At 37.5% G+C, this 20,999-nt stretch overlaps 1 protein-coding gene across 2 annotated transcripts in view; it reads right to left on the reverse strand.

The window, feature by feature from the left end:
* Window positions 1-20,738, reverse strand: part of RNF19A (ring finger protein 19A, RBR E3 ubiquitin protein ligase) — a 52,469-nt gene extending 31,731 nt beyond the window's left edge. The window contains exons 1-2 of one of the 2 annotated variants that reach the window (XM_073893047.1): window positions 20,599-20,728; window positions 19,315-19,347 (exon numbers count right to left, since the gene is read on the reverse strand). The gene's annotated coding sequence lies outside the window, so the exon portion shown is untranslated. Of the gene's footprint in view, window positions 1-19,314; window positions 19,348-20,598 lie in introns of both variants that reach the window. The other variant, XM_025870913.2, reaches the window with a different exon arrangement.
* Between the last annotated feature and the right edge of the window lie 261 nt (window positions 20,739-20,999).

Below are 20,999 nucleotides of genomic sequence, written 5' to 3' on the forward strand. Positions count from 1 at the left end.
ATCTTGGGGAACTTATCATAAGAATTTGTCACTTAAAATAGTAAAACAATGGTACTTATCGGCATCACCTGGGAAATTTTTCAAAATACACACTTTAAGTAACTTGATAGCCATATAGTCTTCTTCTCCAAAAGAGAACCTTGTAAGAGTGAATAGAAGTGTTGTTTTTTTTTTTTTAAGATTTATTTATTAATTTGAGAGAGAGAGAGGGAGAACACACAGGGGTGCGGGGTGAGGGAGAGAGAGAATCTCAAGCAGACTCTCTGCTGAGTGCAGAGCTGGACATGGGGCTTGATCCCACAACGCTGAGATCATGAACTGAGCCAAAATCAAGAGTCGGATGCTCAACAAACTGAGCCACCCAGGTGTCCTTTAAAGTACTCTTAATATTTAAACTAGGATAACGAGCAAATTGGAACAGGTGTTCATCCTATTTAGGAAATCCTTCTAAAACATTGTGCAAATACACAAATATGCCTCAAAGGAAAAATAAACAAATCCTGAATACTAAAACTTTAATATTTCTATATGGTAAGAAATATTATAATGTAGAAAGACAATGATAAATTAGAAAAACGTGTATAACAATGAAAAAATTTCCCTACTATACAGCTTTTACACATTAATAAGAAAAAGATGTACAACCTGATAGCAAAGATACAAGGATGTTTGAAAAAGAATTATAAAAATTAGATTGGACACAGTTTTTAACAACCACCACAAAGAAACAAAATTCAAACATTAGATACCCTCTTTGTGCACATTAGATTGACAAAGGCTGTAAAGAGTTGGTGAGCGTGTACTGTTAACATCTCATATACTATTGGGAGGAGTGCAAATCAGCACAATTTGTGGGAACCAATTTGGCCTTATCTATTAAACGTCAAAACAGAAGTATTCTTTGACCAGCAATCCTACATGTAAAACTTATCCTTCAGAAAATATAAGGACACAGGTGTGCAAAGATAATATACAAGGAAATTCACTGTAGCCTAGTTGATAGAAGCAAACAAAACAAGACCAAAAAACCCACACAAACCTGAAAATAACCTGTGTCTAACATGGGACTGGTAAAAATAAATGAACCAGCCACAATTTATGTGCAATGATATAGAAAGCACTCTCTATATAATGCTAAGCAAGTAACTGCAAAATAGTGTGTATAATATGAGCGCATTTTTGGAAAAAACATATCCACACAGACTTACATATACATACACAATTTTTGGAAAAATATTAAGAAACCATTGACAATGGTTACCTAGGGAAGTACAATCTAGTATTGACTTTCTGCCTTCTGCAGAGTTTAAAACTGTATCAGAGCATCCACTACTTATTAAAAAAAAAAAACAAAACTAATTGAACCCCACAAGCAATAACAAAAAACATATTTTGCCCTAAAGCTAACCAATCATAAGGATGGGGTCCAGAGTTTGTGTGTTTTATATTTAGGTCAGTAAATCAGTGGCATACTCTGATTAAGAACCACTAATACTAAGGAGACTTAAAACACTCTCACTTAAAAAACAAAATTCCATAGGCTTTGCCTCTGAAACAAGGCTCCTTGTTTTTCATTACTTTAGGTACAAAAAATAAAAGTTCCATTAAAAACAACAACTCAGGGGGTGCCTGGGTGGCTCAGTCAGTTAAATGCCTTCAGTTCAGGTCATGATCCCAGGGTACTGGGATCCAGCCCCTGCTCAGCAGGGAGCCTACTTCTCCCTCTCCCTCTGCAGCTCCCCCTGCTTGTGCTCTCTCTGTCAAATAAATACATAAATAATCTTAAAAAACAACTCAGTTTGTCACTGTCAGCCAAAAGGGTTATGGTGAGGTACCCCTTAACCTATAGCACAGAGATGACGAGAGAGACTTACTTAAAAATCCACATAATTTAATGACTATCTTTCTGCAGAAATAATCCATGGAAGTGTTTGTAAGCGTGTAACTGAAGAGTACTGGCAATGCCCCAATCAAGGGAACTTTGGCTAACTCGGGATTTCTAAGACTACACCTTAAACCACTAAGGAAAAAAAAAGTACTACAGAAATTCTGCCAATCTAAACAGATGACAAAATGTGTGAAATTAAAAAAAACTTTCAGTGATTCAGGAACTTATTTTTAGAAAAAGTTGACTTCATTCCCCAGTGAAAAGTAAAAACCTATTATATACACCATTTAATATAGTACTATTCTTTTTGAACTCAACTTTTTTTGAAGTAAACTATCACCTATATGAATCTGTATTATGTTCTGCCTCTGAAATGCACACACCATTAAGACAAAAATATTATTTGAGTTTTAAAACAAATGGCTGGGTTGCAGGTTGGAAAAAGAAGGGAAAATATGTTGTATATGATAATACCACTATAGCATTTAAAAGTCTTTTTTTTTTTTTAAGAGTAGAGGTTCATTTTTTTTTTTTTTTTTTTAAAGATTTTATTTATTTGAGAGAGAGAGAATGAGAGACAGAGAGCACGAGAGGGAAGAGGGTCAGAGGGAGAAGCAGACTCCCCGCTGAGCAGGGAGCCCGATGTGGGACTCGATCCCGGGACTCCGGGATCATGACCCGAGCTGAAGGCAGTTGCTTAACCAACTGAGCCACCCAGGCGCCCTTAAAAGTCCTTTTTATCTGTGTCTTATTCAAGCCTCACTGTTCGATAGAAAAGTTTTAATAATCTTATTTGATAGGAAAACTGAAGTTCAGAGAGAGTAAATATTGCAAGGTAAGTAAATGATAGGGTTAAGGGAAATTCAGGTGTTCTGATACCTCGGCCTCAGTACCATTATCTGCCTGCAGCTGCCTTCATAAAAGAACTTCTCTAGTCACTATCAGGATACCAAAAATTATCTCAGAAAATAAAAGGCAATGACATCTTACACATCATCTGGGGCCAGTCTTTAACTACCCTTCAGCTCCATGTCTCATTCAAACCATTCCTCCTGTCTGAAATGCCACTCCCTTTCTCTCCTCCTAACCAAATTGTACTCAACTTTTAAAACTCAGATGAAACTTCATTTTGTTTACTTTTTTCCAGATTAATTTTTTAATAAGCTTTTTAAGGTAGAACTTGAATATTTGTGATTTCTTTAATACAACAGAGCCAAGATGGTGTCATGAACATAAACATCATGAACAAATGCCAAATGAGTATTTCTTAAAATGACACAATGTCATTGAAGTGATGATACTATTCCATAACCACAAGAAAACATCAGTCTTGTTATTTCACTGTCATACCTCCTAGGCACATATGTGTTCTATTTTTTTTTTTTACAGTCCAATTAATTCATACTAGGTCTACAAAGAGAAATATCAGGTCTACTGTATTAAATACAGAATAGATTATTATAAAAACATTGATATTTACATGGTATAATAGTTCATACCATTTCAGAGCAAGAACAGATGATGAAAGGCAGTAAATGTACTAATGACATAATTTGAAATATCCTCAACTCCTAATAACCCCCAATCTTGGAAGCTCTTTAAATTGATGTACTAGCACAAGGATTTATCAGGCTGTAATGCATTGTTAACAAAGCAGTGAGGGGGAAAAGATAATTGAAGTTGGGCTCCATAATGTTATGGTTATTGGCTTAGTGGGAATACCCAAAATAAAAGCAGGGATCTGTAATTAAAGATGCTAGAAGAGTTTAGTTACTGAAACAGAAAAGAATAATAAAACACAAGTAGACCCTAAAGTATGTATTTTCAACTATCTACAATCATAATCATTGTCACATCAATGTCACAAGGAATTCTAGTCACCTGTTAATTAAACTATGAGAAAGGTCTTCTCCTTTCCCTCGTTCTCAGTATAGCATAACTCCAACAAGTAACCAAGACTACCAATTGCTGCTACACACTCATGCCCCTGAAGAAAATGGCTGGAGAGGGATGCCTAAGTGGCTCAGTTGGTTAGGCGTCTGCCTTTGGCTCAGGTCATGATCCCAGGATGGGACTGAGTCCCGCATTGGGCTCCCTGCTCAGCGGGGAGCCTGCTTCTCCCTCTGCCCGCTGCTCTCCCTGCTTGTGCTCATGCTCTCTCAATCTCTCTCACAAATAAGATCTTTTAAAAAATGGTTGAAGAACTAGTTTTATTGCTGGCAAAGGAGCCCCACTTTTGACCTTTTAATGGACTTCAACTGAAGAACAGCACCTAAGACTGGTATTGAGAAGGACAGAAACCCACACCTGTTCATCTAACCTTCCCTACTTCAGGGTTCATATCCCTTTAAAGTCAGGGTCTCTTGATTCTTATTTTTTCTACTTTTTGAGGGGTGGGCAGAGGGAGAGGAGAGAGAGAATCTTAAAGCAACCTTCACGCCCAGTGCTGAACCCAACATTGGGACTCATTCTCACAACCCTGAGATCATGACCTGAGCCAAAATCATCAGACGCTTAACCAACTGAGCCACCCAGGTGCCCCTAGTTTTTTCTACCTTTTGAGAATATGTGAGGGATTATGAAATAGGAATGTAAAGGTATTTCTACCAACATGTGTCAAAGCTTTGTAGAATTAAGATTTAGTAAAAGTGCTGATAACTTTGTACTGACTCATAAAATACATCTGACACCACACTATTTTTTATACTTTGTAAATATTACAGAAATTGAACATTCCAGTTGAAGCATCTAATCAACAATTACAATATTGTTTTAAATGAAAATATATACCAGATTTTAACACTCAATTTATAAACAAAGGATAGAAAAGAACAGTCAGAAGGCTCAAATCCACACAAATAGTAGCCCATAGTTTAAGAAAGGCTGTATGTATCAGTCAGGGTCCTGGCAAAAAACAAAGCACTCTCAAATAGGTAACTGAAGGGCACATTGAAAAAAGCGTGGGCAGGGTTAAAGGAACCAAACAGGGGTGGCAAAGTACTCAGGAACCCACTGCCACCCTTTGGAATGAAGGGGCAGGAGGAACAATTACTGAAGAGGAGCTGTGCAACAGCAATTGGAAGAACAACATCCAGCTTCTCTCTGTGGCTCTCCAATATCCTGCCAATACCTCACATTGGCTAAGTCCAACAAAGGAGCCCAAATGAAGCAGTTCTTAGAAGTCAACTCCCTCTGGCACACAGAGCAAGGCAGAGATGGGTTAAGAGTGGATCTGGAGGGGCAAATTAAAAAAAAAAAAATCCAGTACTGGATGTATAAAGAAGAGAATTTGGGACTCAAGACCTGGTTAAATCCCTATATAAAGTATAATACTGAGTCTGTGATCTCCACTACAAAATATGGATACCACCACTCACTTCAAATAGATGTTAGGAAAATAAAGTGAAGTTGATATGTGCTGAAAGTACCTAACAGAATCTGGCATTATACTAAATGTAAGCTAAAATGAAATGTAACACAAGCTTTGTATCCCTAGTGCCCAACACAAAGTGTAACTTATAGCAGATGCCTAATAAACTCTGGCTAAATAAACTGTGATGCAGAATACACATAAGTGGAAATGAGTAAATGAGGATTCTATCCGTATCTTTACTTTTGGTTTGCTATCAATGTACGACCCTTATTAAGGGATACAGTCTTATTATATCCAGCTTTGTACACTGTGAAAAGACAAGGACCTTTATCCCACGAGTGCTATAGGAGAAATAAAACATGTTAAGTATCTTGACACTATGTCCCTTCAAGAATTATAGATTTAAGATTTCTCCTAATAAACATCTCCTAATCATAAACACTTTAATAGCACCTAAAAGTCACCCACATGCTAAATGATTTAAAACTAATGAGAAGGTATTCTGGAATTGTAGAAGGCTGGGCAAAAAAGTTTACAGAAAATAAAGCACTTCCCAAGAGAAAATTCCTTTATACTCCTGTTTCTGCCTCTGATATGCAGCTAAAATTAGGTTTCTTCTGCTTGGAAAGGCTAAAATACAGAGAAAAATCCAAAAATTTTGTGTTGATGGTCTAAATACTAAGTGAACAAAAAGTACCTACCACTTCTAATTTCAATTTTTTTTTAAGATGTTTGACACCCAGATGTTCTGCACCTCTAAAAAATTGCATGTAACGAAAGTAACATGGAACAACATTTATTAGCACTGTTGAAGAGAACAGCTAAGTATAAAATCATTTTCTTGTTTTAAAGTGAAGAGGAAATAAGCACAGAGATCCCTACCAGAGTTTCTATACTCACTAATTTTTGGTTACTAGTGAAGCCTGAGCTATCTTATATTCCAAGTCAAAGAGTCAAGAGAGAAGATAAACAAGACTTTCTATTTTAGATGTTGTATTCTGTATAAAAAGCATAACAGGCTATTAAACTTCAGCAATATACACTTATATTGGGAAGTTGGGAGAAGATGAGGAATAAAAAACTTACTCATTTCAATGGCTATATATTTGCTATTACATGTGAGACCAGGAGACAAAGAGGGACATTTGCTTTGGTGGGAAAGATATTTATAGTATTTCTCATGTGTTTACAAGTCATTTATATTTCACTTTCTATGGCCTAACCACATGCTCATATCCCACTGTTGGACTTTTCCTTACTGATGTGTAAAACCTATTTATATGTAAAGAACACTTGCTTTTATGTGCCAAAAATATTTTTAAAAAATTATACTTGATTTTATGGCAATTTTCCAATGCAGGTATTTCAAATTTTCTTAATGAGTTCAAAATTCACATATCTTTCTTTACAACTTTTGGGTTCTATACCTGTCTTGGAAGAGTCTTGCCTACTCCAGGAGTATATTTTTAAAATGCTCTTGTGTTTCCTTTCGTACTTCTATAGTTTATCTTTTTGCGTAAATCTTTCATCCATTTCATTTTAATGTTAGGAACAAGTGAGATTAAAATTTGATGTTTTCTAAATGGCTAGCCAGCTACCTCAACACCAGTTGTTGAATAATCTCTTTTTCATCCACAACTCCCACCTATTTAATAAGCTACATCTTAGTATGAATTCTTGCTACCTAGGTGGTATGGACTTCTAAAATAAGCTCTTGAAATAAACTACCAAACTGTCTTGTTCCAACTTGTACTACCACCAGTCAGAAAGGTGTTTAGTACCTGAATTCTTACCAACATCCTATGTTATTTCAATAGCTTTTTCAGAGCGACAAAAAATAGTAAGTACTGTACTTCATTTCCATTTATTTGATTACTAAACAAATTCAACATTTTTTCACACTGTCTTATTTCTTCAGTGATTTATCTGTTCATGGACAATGAACATTTTTTGTCCATTTTTACACTGGAACTTTAATGTTCCTCTTTGATTTTAAACATTCAATATTTACTTCCTAACATTTGCCCTTTAATTTTTTAACACTTTGAAGAGGTTTAAAATTTTTATTTAGTCACATCTACCAAGCTCTTCTGTAAATTCTTTTATTGTTTTATATGCTTACAAAATCTTTTCAAAGGATGAAATCTATTTACCAATACAACTACCGTTTTCGGTATTCATTCCTTCTCGAGGATCCAAGTTTCACCTGAGATCATTTCCTTTCAGTCTGAAGAGCATCCTATAGCATTTCTTGATATGCAGGTCTCCTTGCAACGAATTCTCTCAACTTTTGTTTATCTGAAAAATGTCCTTATTTCACCTTCATATTTTATGGATATTTTTGCTGAATTCAGAATTCCAGGTTGACAGCTTTATCCTTTTAGAACTTTAAGTGGGTCATTCCATTGTCTTCTAACCTCCATCATTCCTGGTAAGTCATCCTTCATTGATATTTTAATTCCTCTGTATGTAATGTGTCTTTTTTTTTTTCCTTTGGCTGCATTCCATATTTTCTTTCTACCTTTGATATTCAACAGTTTAAGATGTGCCTAGGTGTGGTTTTCCTTGTGTTTATCCTGCTTGGGATTCACTTAACTTCTTGGATTTGAAATTGATTTTAAGTTGAGTAAGTGAAGTTCCTGGTAATTACTTCTTCAAATATTTTTTACCGTTTCATCTCTCCTTCTGCCATTCATGTTAGTTTAATACTGTCCCATTGGCCATCGAGGCTCTGTTCATTTTTTGTAATGCTTCTTCTTCATTCTTTAGATTGACAAATTTTTTTTATTGATCTTCAAGTTCACCAATTCTACCTCTGCCATTCCCCAATCTCTTGTTAAATCCATTCAGTAAAATTTTCATTTCAGATATTGGACTTCTTAGTTCTAGAATGTCTATTCCTTTTTATGGTTTCCACTTCTCCATTGAGAGTACCCATCTGTTCAGTCATTATCATGCTTCTCCCTTTAAGTCATTGAAAATATTACACTTGCTTTTTAAAGTCTGCTAATTCTGCTAATATTAGCTTCTGCTACCATTTGGGAAGAGATGGTATTGTCATTAAGTCATATTTTCCTGATTCTAGTAATTGCCTATTAAAACTGGATATTGTGGATGTTGTAGAGACTTTAAGAGTTTCTTATCTTCTCCTGAAGAGTGAGGATTTGTATTATACCTGACAGTTAAATAAATGGCTAATCAAGTTGGACTTGTGGAGGCTTGGTTTACACTATTTTAGAATGGGTCTTGAAGAACACACGTTTACCAAGCCCCTTTAATTTGGTGGGAATCAAAAACCAAATTCTGTCTCCCCTTCTAAGGATAGCTGCAATATCTCTAGTCAGCATTTTCAGTCTTACAGCTGAGACTGTTGTTTTTTTTCCATTGAGCTCAGTGGTATCTTCCATGCACAATTCAGGATTTTAAGGCATTCCTACTGTAACTCCCTCCTTTTTGGAATCTGTCAATTTCCAGCAATTCTGGCACTCCCAACTTCATTCCTTGACACCTCAAACCAGTAAGACTGACTTTTTGCTTGATTTCCAGCTGCCCTGCGCTGCATGGTCTTTTCCTCAAGAGGAAAGCTGTATAAATTTTTTTTGAAAACATCTGACAGTTTTCCAAAGTATATCTTCAACTAGGTTCTGAGATACAGTATTCCTGAGTCTGTATATGATGCTGTCATAGGAAATCTTAGCCTAACATTAAGTATGTATTATCTCTAAATTATAAATTTAGTGTACAGCTTTTTAAAAGATTTTATTTATTTATTTGACAGACAGATATATAGCAAGAGAGGGAACACAAGCAGGGGGAGTGGGAGAGGGAAAAGTAGGCTTCCCGTGGAGCAGGGAGTCCAAAGTGGGGCTCGATCCCAGGACCGTGGGATCATGACTGAGCCGAAGGCAGACACTTAACAACTGAGCCACCCAGGCGCCCCTACTGTACAGCTTTTAGAAACTGATCTTTAAAAGGTGTTCTTGTATTATCCAATACTTACAACTGTAATGGCTTCTAGGAATAACTAAATTTGTTAAGCTTTTTGCCTTTTTAAGTAAACTGTATAAGTATTAATTCATTTAGTCTTTCAATAAATATGTCCAATGTCTATCATGTGCCAGATATTCTTCAAGGTAGTAGATATATAATACCAAAATAGAAACAGGCAAGGCCCCTGTTCTGTGGAATTTTCATCCTAGTTCATCTAAATAACTGAACAAAGACATTTCAGACTATGTCTTCCCCAAACAATGGTATGGGTGATTTTGCAAGGACCTACATTATAATAAAATGATGCCCTTTTTTCATATGCATAATTTTGAAAGAATAATCGATTTTATATTTGGGCATATATAGTAGTCCCATAATCTAAATAAATACTTATCAAAATCCATTTTAAAGCTTTCTTTTAAAAAACTATATATACCCTGAAAGCAACTCTGTTTTTCAATGTAACAATGGTTTTCTGACACCATAAGTAGCTGGCAATTTTATACAAAAAGGAATCACCGGTTATTTGACCATACAACCTACTATAGAGAACATTCATTTAGGTCACTGTGCATAATTTCAGGAACCAATACTGATAAATAAACAGTGGGGGAAATCTTCAAAACCTGACTCATATCTTTGGTTCTACCCTTGCTCCAGTGTTAAATAAAGGTTCCTAAGGCAGTGAGAAAAGTAGTATCTATCTTCCCATACTATCTCCTATACAGAGAGTTGCAAACAACCTATCAAATTTAAATACGGCTACGTACAATTTAATGTAATAACTGACTACTAAAAATCAGAATTATCATAATCCATCTTTTGATCAGACCACAACTAGAAGTGCTGTATTAAAAATGATGTGTCCACACATAAGCTAATTTTAGCCCAAAGTAAACAGTGCTTTTGTAAATCTGAACCACCTCATTAAGAGAAGTCTGAGGCATTTAATTTTCCTGGATTTTCATATATGGCTTTCTCTAAACAGAGATAAATCACTAAAGTTTATTATAACAAAGTCTGCTTTACTCAAAAAAGATTATTTAAATGTCTAAAGTTTTTTTTTTTTAAGTTATATCATTCATTTTGCCAACCTCAAGTTCGGAAATGCCGTATTTTCCTCTAATAAACCTGTCCCCCAATATAGCTGCCAAATTCAGCTATTGCAGCAGTGCAGGTTCTGGGCATAATTCCTGCTGCCCAAATAATATTAAGACACACTCATAAAAACTCTGAATTATTAAACATCTCTTTATACTACCTGTTAAAGTAAAAATATAATAGGCACAACAATAATTTTTGGAGAAGGATAAAAATGCTTAAAAATAACAGCTAATACATGGATAGGCTTTGAAAAAATCCATGAAATCTCTAAAATGGTATATTAAATTGTGAATAACTGTATATTCTAGGGACAGAATTGATAGCTTTCAAGAGATTCTCCAAGGAGTCTAAAGTGTAACAAAAGGTTAACAGCTACCACTGCGATGTTGGAATTTAATTTGCCAGTAGAAGTTAACATCAGTTTCTGTAAATTTTCTGCTCTCAGTAATTTATATATTTATATATTCTTATCTGTACTAATTGTTAGCTCAGTTAGAATGCACTTGTATCCCATTAAGATTTGAAGCTGCAGTTCTTTCCAAAACAGCTAAGTTTTGGGGAAGGTTAAAAAACAACTCTCATCCCTAAAACAAATGTCTCAGGTTCATAATGCAAGAATAAACATGAGGTTTGTATATGGCCTAGAATAATCTATCACATGTTTAAAATATAAAATTACACAAATAAAGGCTAATCAATATTGTAAATTCAAAGGACAACTGAATATAAATATGTATGTAAAGATATTTTAATGCTATTATGTCATGTTCACTTAAAATGGCAATTACCACTGGAAAATGTTTTTAAGTTTATCATTCCTCATAAAGTAAATCAATGACAATAAAATGTAATGGACACAGAAGTAAAATATTTGCTGTCCAGTAAGAAACAATCAGCAAGGGTGCTAGAAATACAATCTAAATGCCTTTCAATTATTTGCATGTCTTCTCAGAAACATGAGCATATTATATGCAGCTCTAAGGAAATCTGGGTTCTATTTATTGCTACCAAGTGGTTTTGTGGCTTTGGTTCAGTAACCACCTCTCTGTACCATCTGTAAAATAGGGAAAAACACAACTGTGGCAGAGATGATGTTATATACGCACCTGTTTCATTTTCCTCCCAAGCACATAGGAGGACCACATTTTCCATTCCACTTGCTGCTACATGCGGCCATGTGTCTAGTCCTGACCAATGCAATGATGTATGCTCCTTCCAGGACTGGTCTCTAAATTATCCCTTCACACATCTTTGAACTCTCTCTCTTCCCTCACTGGCTTGCTGAATGTAGTAATCCTAGTGGTGACTCCAAGCAGGCCATAGGGGCAGCTGAGTCACAAGACGGAAAGAATTCTTTGTGTGAGAAACTTTTATTCTGCTCCACCATGAGATTTTGGGGTTGTTTCAGACACAATTATCTTAACCTACCTCAGTGGGGGAAAATAAAATGAGGTAAAAAATTTAGAGTAGCTTCGGGGGGGTGGGGCGGGCAGGGGTTTTTAAATACTATACACATGTGGGGTAATGACAGCAACTTTCTATCCAGAAAGTAAGGTATGGGCTTTGGAGTCACAAGTCTGGGTTCAAGTTCCGCCTCTGATACTTACTGTGCTGTGTGACATTGAGTTAAATTACTAAGACAGTTTCTTCAACTATAAAATAGGAGTAATAATAATAATACCTGCACCCCACCAGATTATTTTTAGGATTAAGTGAAATAACATATACAAAGAATGCAGCATAGGGTATGGCACATATTAACTACCTTACAAATATTAGCCAAACTAATATAAATATCTAAGAAGATGGCACAAATGTAACTAAACCACCTACTGAATAAAACTGTTAGAAAGATTATCACACTTTAAGGTTAGATAAAAGAAAACAAATTGTTGGCTCTGAGAGGGCTTTACTAATGTAATCAGAAAAGTTAACCACTTGGAAGTTTGGGATACATCATTATAGTATATTAATTTCTCTAAGTAAATATAAATGTTTTTAGTCTTATGTTTATACAGCTACAAACCTACCTTAAGTGGTCTTTCTGATATATTTTTAAAAGATTTTATTTATTTGTCAGAGGGAGACAGTGAGCAGCAAGAGTGGGAGAAGCAGGCTCCTTGATGAGCAAGGAGCCCATGCAGGGAGACTGATGCAGGACTCGATCCCAAGACCCTGGGATCATGACCTGAGCCAAAGGTGGACACTTAACTGACTGAGCCACCCAGGCATCCCGTGGTCTTTCTAATATTAAAAATGGACAATTTTGATTCAACTACTTATAAATGGATGAGGTAGGGGTAATTCAAACAGATCATTAGCATAGGCAAGTATCAGTTTCCAGCAAGTTTTTTAGGATGATTCAAATACACTATTTTGAGCTCTATCCTTTAAAGAGTTTCTACAATTTCACAGAAAAAGAAACTAAAAGTTCAGAGCACACTATTCCCATATTCCACAAAGCCTCTCCAAAGAGATAGTTCTTAAACAGCTTCACAAACATACACATGCCACATTTACCCATTGAAGCCTATTCTTGATTGGGAGGTAGAATAGAACGGTACTTTGTGGTTTTAATAATACTCATTACAAATACTACTACTTAATCTATTACAAAAAGTAAGCTGCTGCAGAAAGCAAAAGCATTATTCATTCCATTTTTCCAATAAGAAAAAGATTAAAAACATTTTGGCTGCCTCATTCGAGGCCCTCTTTGTTCAGAAGGGCAAACCAATAGGGAAATAGGAAAGCATAATGAAAAATCCTGGGCATGACAGAGTACCCAGAAACATTCAAAATGTCAGGCATGATGGAATGCCTAGAGACATTCAAAAGTTTTAAAATAGGTTTTAAAAAAGGTATCTAGTTGTCAAAAATTTTTTGAACTGGTTAAAATACTCATTGCTACAGATTAACAGAAGGGAAATACTAACCTTGTCTGAAATCTCAGCCAGGTCTATCTACTTTTTTGAGTTTCAATTTCCTTATTTGCAAGTTGAAGTAACTGGACCAGATAATGTCAAAGGTCCCTTAGTTCTAAAAGACTATGATTCAAATAGTTTTAATATACAGCATGCTCTAAGGTTAAAAGTGGATAATTAAAAGATTTTTCTGAGATAATTTTTGTTATAAAAATATCTCCAAATTCTCTAAAACGTTAGTATACTCTTTTGTTTTAGTAAATCCAGTGGAATGAGTATAATCTTTGCCTTTCTGATAGTCTTCTTCTGAGACCAAATACAGAAGCATGTATGTCACTGAACTAGAATTACTAAGTTGAACTGAAAGTCAGGATATAAGACTTCTCTTGGCTTTACAACTCTCCCAGAATGTGCTTCACTCTTTTTCCCTGTCTATAAAATAAGGGAAAACGTGCTATCATCTATTTCATTGGATTAGTATTAAAGTATATCTTTGAAACACTTTGAACTACTCAGACAAGACTGTTACAGAAGAGGGCGCCTGGGTGGCTCAGTTGGTTAAGTGACTGCCTTCGGCTCAGGTCATGATCCTGGAGTCCCGGGATCGAGTCCCACATCGGGCTCCCTGCTTGGTAGGGAGTCTGCTTCTCCCTCTGACCCTCTTCCCTCTCGTGCTCTATCTCTCATTCTCTCTCTCTCTCTCAAGTAAATAAATAAAATCTTTAAAAAAAAAACTGTTACAGAAGAGATTTTTTTCATTAGTAACTTGTCATAGCAAGTCTAGTATAAAAGCAAAAGAAAGAAGCTCCCATGAGACTACTGCATATGAAGGTCTTGTTACCTCCCACATGGGAATCAGTTACAATGAACAAATCAATACAAGATGTTCCTGTAGTAGGAAGAATCTGGAAAGGTGAGCAGGTCCACTGCAGCACCAGATTTTAAATCTCTGATCTACATAAACACTGCCTGAACTAATCTTCCCTTCAGTTTTTGTTTATATGAATAACCAACACTTCTTAAACAGGCATTCTTAAAATAGTGAAATAAAGTCCTTTGGAAAGAGGGGTAGGGACTGGTAAGTGGGTGTGCGGTCAAATGCTCTACCACTGAGCTATACCCCCTGGTAAGTGGGTGTGAAGGGGGAAATAAAACAACCATTTAGAAAAGCCTATCATCACAAGATATATTATGTATAGCACCATGATCAATTCTTTCATCCAAATCAAGGGTGGCAGTGGTTACCTGACAAGCAGTTATACATAGCCAAATCAAATAGATGTCTCCTTATGGCAAGCTATACCATAAAAAAAAAAAAACTTAAAAAAATTTTATTATGGATGAATATCCTTTGGCTTTTTGCATAAACATAATACACTTTATTAATGTCCTTAGTAAAAATTTCTGGCATCATGTAGTAGGCTGAATGATGGTCCTCAAAAGATATATTCCCATTCATGTCTGGAACCTGTTAATAATATCTCAGAAAAACTTTTAGTAGTTTATATAGAATCACCAACGTGGAATGATTTGTGGAGATAAGATAGGAGTCAGGCCTTGAAAGAAGAGCAGGACTTAGATAAGCAGAGAAGATGGAAAAGGGTATTCCAGGCAGAGACAAAGGCCTAGGAAAAGTCATGGGGGTGAAACTATGGATGTTTTATTAACATATTTACCAAACAGATTAATTGGCTTCAGTGTGGGGTTTTTTTTTGCAGAATGGTGAGAGGCTAAGATTAGATTGTGGAAGGTTTTGAGTGCCATGAAAGCTGGAAATTTATCTGTGAGAAGCAAATGGAGATTTGTAAACAAAAAGATTAATGTGATCATTCAGAAACCAGGTGATTAATGAGATTTCAGTCTGGGAAGATAAAAAAGAAAGTGGTCTGAAACTTTGGCTCTACCACATTAGCTGTGTGGATAAATCTTTAGACCAGCACTATCCAACAGCACTTTCTGAAATGATGGAAATATTCTAGACCCGCAAGGTCCACTATGGTAGCCAGTAGCCACATATGGCTATAGAGCATTCCAGATGTGACTGGTACAACTGAGGAACGAAATTTAAATTTTTTTAAATGTTAACTAATTTAAACTTAAATAGCCTCATGTGGCTACTGATGATACATTGGACTGAGCAGCTCTACACTACAGTTTTCTCACTTATAAAATACAGAGGTTAAATTAGAACACTAGTGTCACTAGGATAAGTTCCACAGCCAAATAAAGTCGGTGCCGCATTCCGAGAAAAAGTAAATGAGTATTCAAGCAGATGCACCTGAGCATGACTAGGGCGGTTCTAGGTTTTTAACCTTTTCATTTCACTCTTTGTAGCTCCATGATTAATTTAAGAGACCCACTCTGTCTTCTGATCAGTGATTTTTCAAATTGGTCTTTAGGCTGATGTTTCCTAGGAGTCTATAGTTAAATATCTAATGCATCTAATTTAATAGAATTTCTGTGGAAAGGAACAAACATTTCATGTAAAATGCTCCTAGAGCTATGCTGTTCAGTGTAAACATGTACTGGATCAAAGACTTAGTATGAATAAAAGAATGTAAAGTGACTCATTAATATATGTTGAAATGATAATATTCTGGATATACTGGGTTAAATATATTATGAAAATTAGTTTCACCTGTTTCTTTTTACTTTTAATTTATCTAATAGAAAAATCTTAAATTACACTTACAATTTGCATTAGACTCAATAATGACAGCCCTGCTGTAGAGAAAGTTATGAAATAGATACCTTACAGTATACATAATTTACTCAGTTAGTACATACTTATTCAACATCTATTATTGTAAAGCTTTATGCTAAGTGCTGAGATCTTAACAGTGAACAAAGGGAATGGTCCCTGCCATAGAGAGTTTAAATTAGCTCCTATACTTCTAATGCACATTTCACATATATTATCACATTTGTGATAACACATAAGAATAATTTAATTTTAGAATATTTTACCATTTGGGGGAGCAAATGCCAATATTTGACTTAGAAATTACAAAATATAAAGCATAAAGATTCACATTAATAGCTATTTTTGTGATACATGCTATATAATGTTTATCTGGAAGCCTAATACTATCACATTCCCAATAGCTTCTCCCGGTTTCTTGATCCCTCCAACTAGTTTGCTCCCTCTTTATGGCTCCCCTCTCCCAGACTGTCTCTTCAACTGGCAACCTGCCTGCTATTCACATTACAGCAGGGCTATTTATACTTTCAGGGGTCTCCAAAGAAGGAATGAGGTTGAAAATGTAAAGTGTACATAATTTTAGGCAGCCAACTCCAGTTTTTTGGACCCAACACTGAGATTTGAAGTTTCTTTTGGGCTTAAACTTGGTGATTTCTGTAGGATTTTGCTTCATAATCCAATGCACAAACTTATTTGAGAGAGAAAACAACTCATTAGTTTTGTCCCACTAAGGCTTTCATGTAAGAAAACTATTCCAAATAAGACTTCTAAAACAAATTAACTAGTAGTATTTCTCTAGCAAATGGTTTTTAAAATAAAATAACAGGTAACATCAACGGGTCAAGAATATATATATTTTGGGGCACCTGGGAGGCTCAGTCGTTAAGCATCTGCCTTGGCTCAGGTCATGATCCCAGGGTCCTCGGATCAAGTTCCCCCACCCCCACCCTGCATCACGCTCCCTGCTCGCTGGGAAGCCTACTTCTCCCTCTCTCACTCCCTCTGCTTGTGTTTCTGCTCTCGCTCTCTCTCTCCCTGTCAAATAAATAAATAAAATCTTAAAAAACAAAAAAGAATATATGTTTTTAAGGCTAATGGCATTGCTTTCAAGAAACTGTTACCAATAAACTAAACGTTCAGGTTTTATTGACAGCTACAAAGAAAGCAATACAAACAAAACTACTTTATCAAAAAGTGGTAATATTTCCCACTGTAATAGAGAAAGTATTACTGACATATGATAGCTATTGAGAAACAAATGCAGTACCCAAGTTTCTTTCCTTTTTTTTTTAAAGATTTTTATTTATTTATTTGAGAGAGAGAGAATGATAGAGAGCACGAGAGGGAGGACGGTCAGAGGGAGAAGCAGACTCCCCGCTGAGCAGGGAGCCCGATGTGGGACTCGATCCCGGGACTTCAGGATCATGACCTGAGCTGACCAGGATTATGACCTGAGCCGAAGGCAGTCGCTTAACCAACTGAGCCACCCAGGTGCCCCAAGTACCCAAGTTTCAAACACCCCAAATGATTTCACTGCCTTTTTTGGTTGAAGTCTACCACCATCTGAAATACAGATGTGGTTAGCAAAGGAACATCATTCTCAGACTATAGCTGTGCAGGTGTGGTTATACACATAGTTGTTTCAATATTATACATCTTCTACCAGCAAAAAAAAAAACTATTATAACAACAACAACAACAAAAAAAACAAAAGTTGAAGAAAATAATAATTACTCCTAATTGGGGGGAAAAATTGCCTAAGGAAAATTTAGCTATTCTCCATAAGTAATCAGATTAGCATTTTGCTAAAAAGTCAAACCAAAACCTTTAAGCTAACGTACATCATATATGATCATGGGTCCTTTCAAACTACTAGTGCTAACATGCCAAATATAATGCAATCAAATATAAGTTTACAAATTCAACTTTTCTTTGGTCTTCAACCCAAAATGGTTTATTTTTCATATGGCCTCAAACAAAAGAGCATAAAGCTTAGTGCAAAACCAGTCTGCATTTGACAATCGATTGTCACTTGTTAGCAGCATCAGGAAAACAAATAACAATTCTCTAAAATCTCCTTTATAACCTGAAGAGAGAATATAAGGAGACCATTCAGATGTAAATGTAAAATTTATCCCCAGCTTACTCTGTGCCCAGCACTGGACTAGGGACTTTAACATGTTATCACAAATATTTGTCCTCCCTCTTCCCCCCTTGATAAATTCAGAAAGCTACATTTTTCAATCCTCAGTGCCCTTCAGATTAAAAAGCAAAGCAGAGCTGGGTGGGAGATGATTACAAACCAAAGAATTTCTGTGATAAACCTAAATTAAGTGTTTAAGATAAAATCAGAACCTGCCATAATATATGAAGATTCCCTCAAATGCTAAAAACGTTTGCTTCAAATGATCTGTATTTAATTCCATCTAATAACCCCATAAGAACAAACAGTATCTTTCAATCTGATCCCATTAAAGATAGGTGGCCCCAAGTGTCTTACATTCACAACTGCAAAAATATAACTTTATGACTTTCCCTACTCCAAATTTATGAAATGCATTTATTTTCCACTAACACGCTGAGGTATCTTTAAAAACAGATAATAATCTTAGTATCTTTCATACATTAGGTAGGAAAAAAATATGGTTTCATTTAGTCAAGTAAAAAGGCACCCCAAATTCTACAAATCACCAGGAAAATTTTAAAAAGAAATTTCAACACTGGTTGGATAGTAAAATGGACTGTTCTTTATACAAACTAATGATCATTTGAGGCCTTCCCCAAATGAAACAATATTTTAAGGAGCTACTCTCTGGAGACTTGGGTTGTGTTTCAACTCCTAAAAGGCGCTGCAGTTTTAAAAAGTTAATCTTACAGGAATCCTCCTGGAAGTCAACAATATTGAAAAAAATATTTTAACATTAGTTGCCAAGTATAATTTTTTCCCCTCCGAAAGACACCTTGTGGTGACAACATAGTTTCCATGGAGGCATGAAATTTAAACTTGTTATACTGTATAAATAAAAAATAATATGAAACAAAAAGGGCTTTTTGTTGTTGTTGTTGCATAATTTGATTAAGTCCTGGGACTTAATTCCAAATCTTTACCATGGAATTCCAAATAGCAGGGAAAGAACATTTGAAAATAAGAGTTAACAATAGATCATCGCCATTTTCTACACAGAGAGAAGTATTTACATTTTAACTCAGTTCAGTCAGTTGGGTGTTAAGGAAGCATAAAAAGGCAAATACGGTAATAGCGTGAATTATAAACAGACGTGGAAAGCTGCCTATTAAGATGGTTAATGGCAAAACTGAAAATGAAAATAAGGCATACCGTCATACTTCGTATAACCAAGAGTCAAGGAATCTAGGTTAAAATAATAAAAAATGAGTAAGACAGCCATGTTCTTACAAAAAGAAAAAAAAAAAGTGGAACGGAAAGAAAAGATCACAAACATTTTAAGGCAACCATGGGGAAAGATTGCTTTACGCCTCCACTGTTTACTAACATTTATAGCATTTCTAGTCAACACCTGGGTTTGAAAATAGCAGCAGCACGGAAACATTGTCTTTTCCAACGTAAACCCAACAGAACATCCTGCAACGTTTTGAATAGTAAACATTAACCAGAATAAAGCACCCTTCGCGTATATCCACCTTTAAGAACCAATGGGAAAAATTAAGACCTTTCTTTCTCCCATATATAGCCTTAGCCCCTCTCTCCCCTCTTTTATTTATTGCCCTTGTCGCGGGGCTAATGAACCCTAAACTTCTTTTTCTTCTTCCCATTAATGGAAATGAGGGGAAAGAGCAACGAGAGAGGGAAACCCAGATGACAGGGAAAACTGGAAATTAAAAATCGTGGCGTTTCTTGCTGGGTGAAGGCTAGGAACACCCTAAAGGTTTAGCAACAGAGAGACAATCCTGGAAAGACCCCTCTTAACGTATACTTTAACCCCAAGGCAACACCGTTTTTCGTCTGTTTAATTTCTGCTTTTGAAGGGGATGGCAGTTCTCCCGGATGAATCTCCCCGGGTGCATGCCACCCCCCCCGAGCCCCCTGCAGCAGGGGTTGGGGGCTCTCGCCCCAGCTCTGAATTTGCAGCGAGGCCCGGAAATCGGTCCCGTTACAGCCGATTTCACCCATCAGGAATGCGCTCCACCCCCACTGCCTCCCGCGGCGGCCGCCCTCGGTGTCGGCAGCTTCAGCGGCCCGGGAAGTGCTGCAGGGGAGCGCCGCCTCGGCCCGTCACAACACTGCTGGGTTAGCCGCCGACTCCACAGACTGTGCGGGCCGGGAGGGCAGAGCTCGGGGCGGATCCCACGCTCCGCCTCAGCCTGCGCGGCCCAGGGGGCGCCAGCGCCGGGTCCGGGCGGGGGACGCGGTACCAGCCCGAGGCCTGACCCCCGGGCCCGGCCCCAGGACCGGCCCCGGCCCCGGGCCCTGCTCCGGGGCAGAGCCCGAGAGGGGGCGCCTTTCCCGTGGGATTTCTGAATCCATTTCCGTTCCGGGGAGGGGCGCGAGGACAGCGGCCGTGCCGGAGCGCCTCGAGTCGGAAACGGGAGCCGCCCCTGTCCTCCCGCACCCAGGCGCAACCTCTTCCAGTGCCGCCCGTACCTTCAACTCCTCAGAGCGGCGGCGGGTGCCGGAGTGCGGCTGAAGAGGCCCATCTCGCGGCGGCGGCGGCGGCAGAAGCCGAAGGAAGTACCGAGGAGGGCTCCTCAGACCCGCCGAGACGCCTCTCAGCTGGGGCGGGGGGAACGCAGAGGAGGGGTCCCGACGGACGCTTTCCCGAACTCCTCCTCCGCAGTTCTGTCTTGACGGCTGTTCCCGGGAACCAGCGCCCCAACTGCCATTCTCCCCCTGCTTCAGCCCCCGCTGTCTCCGCCTCCTCCTCCTACTCCTTCCTCCCGCCCCCGGCCACCCCGCCCCGCCCCGGCGCGCCGCCCGCGTGCCGTGCGTCATGGCGTCACGCCCACCGGGCCCGCCGCGGGCGGCTCTGGGACGCTGTAGTTCGC

This window comes from Callorhinus ursinus, unplaced genomic scaffold (genome assembly GCF_003265705.2).
Source record: "Callorhinus ursinus isolate GAN/ISIS: 27379988/994484 unplaced genomic scaffold, GSC_fseal_2.0 scaffold5, whole genome shotgun sequence".
In the NCBI taxonomy this organism is placed as follows: Eukaryota; Metazoa; Chordata; class Mammalia; order Carnivora; family Otariidae; genus Callorhinus; species Callorhinus ursinus.